Below are 2,059 nucleotides of genomic sequence, written 5' to 3'. Positions count from 1 at the left end.
TTTATTTACAAGTAGAGTTAATGTAAAAAGTTAATGTAAAATATTTATCTTGCACACATGTATCAGCCAAATACAACAGGACAGATAAACTGCAGTAGCTGGCATCAGACAACTTCTATGTGCCCTAAGAAAGCTACTAAGGACAAAGTGTCATCCACTTAACTTTCTGAAGAGCAAGCCCTTGGCTGAAATGGAAAACAGTGATACTTACATAAATCTTCCCTTTCTTACCTGCCCATCACCCTTATTTTGGGATTCCTTCATTGCAGACCAATTCAGTTCTTGCAAACCTTGCTGCATGGTACAAAGGCTGTTCAACACAAATGACAATTTTAACATATTCCTTGCACATTTAGTGACAGAATGTCATAGTCTTGGCAACCTAAGGAACTCCTGAAATGCAGCATCCAACAAGCCAACTAATCTGCAACTGTGTTAAAAAATACAAGCAAAGATGGCATCACAAAGCCTCTGCTCCCACTGACTGAGGTTCACATTAGCTCGGTTTAGAATTAAAGCATTTTCTACCTGATTTATAGAACCCTACAAGTGGCATATTGAAAATCAACTTCTTTTCTGACTTATTGTCAATAATAAAAAGTCTGTTGACCAAAGTCCCCAGGCAGGGGTAAGGATTAGCTGTGTTATGTAAGTGATTAGCCAAGTTTAAAATAATTGGGCACTGAAATTATGATCCAGGACAATATCTGTCCTTCCCTTGTTACTGGAATTGTTGAACAGACAACAGTAAAGGAAAACTTGCATCTACTTCTGCTTTTGCTGGGGGAAAGAATAGTGTTACAAGCAGTTTTTTAAAGCTCTGTCCACATTAAGATCACTGCTTCCATAAAATTTATTCATGGAACTGCCTCTACTCCTGTTCAAACAAGACACCACTAGCTTGCATCTGAACCTATTCCATGTGTCCAAAACATCTGAAATGCCATTTCTGTGATTTCCTTTTAGACACAGTACATATTGCAAGCTGCAAAAACAAGCGCCTTGTTACATGCTTCAGCAATACACCCTCCATGTCTTTGCAAACTAGTTCAACAAGTAACCTTGTTTTTTTCAAATTCCTTGAAGTTATCTGCATGCCCCTGTGACTCATGCAGTAGATAAATTGCTGAGGAACTCTGTGGGAACCCATCCCAGGGTCCCACATGGTTGTTTTTTAACACTGCTTTATTTATTTGTGATATTTTAGTAGCATTTTTATCACACAGAATGAACACTGTGCTGTACCAATCCTTTTTGCTTAGCTTACTGAGCATTTCTAAGGTTTGTGTTGCAAAACACAAACAAAATTTTGATCAAAATTCATGATATAGCCAAAAATGGTAATTTTAGAACACTTAAAATAAATGTGTTTGGTATTTTTTTTAAAAGTTTGGGGTAGTCACAACTTTGAATGAAGTAATCACATCCAACCCAAAGGCTAAGCAGCCTGGATAAAATGTTTTTAATCAGTCAACACATCACTGATATTTAGTGTTGCTGTATTACTACCTTCACTTTTAAGAGTCCTGTGAGTAGCTATTTTCCCCATAAACTACCTCTGTTCCTTATGAACACATCCATGACTGCATCTTTGCCGTGCTTTCACCTCAAAACTCAGCTTTCCAAAGATTCATGGGTTAAGCACTCGTGGACTAGAAAGACCAGGATCTTTCCACCACTGTTTGCACTCTGAAGAAAAAGCACAACTGGGTGTAAAGAGAATGGGAAAAATATTCTATTTACCAATATTTTGAAAATAACATAATATTTAAATCTACTCTTTGTACCACATAAACCAGTAACAAACCAGTAACATCAGTCCTGCAGTTCTATCTCATGTGCTCAACTAAGACTGATGCATTTCAGCTACTTAGTTACTTTTTAATCATAACTTTAACCCAATACCCTTCTGTTAAGAATGAAGCCTTTTACTATTTTGAGATCAGGGACTGATTTGTAAACACATTTGAACAGCTTGCAAGGCATTTCCATCTTGTGAGAGAAGTAGAAAACTTTATCTCTCTGTAACATTACTTCTATTTGAGTAACAAGAGGGTGC

Source organism: Passer montanus, unplaced genomic scaffold (assembly GCF_014805655.1).
Source record: "Passer montanus isolate IOZ18808 unplaced genomic scaffold, ASM1480565v1 scaffold10, whole genome shotgun sequence".
Lineage (NCBI taxonomy): Eukaryota > Metazoa > Chordata > Aves > Passeriformes > Passeridae > Passer > Passer montanus.
This window is presented reverse-complemented; position numbering follows the sequence as displayed.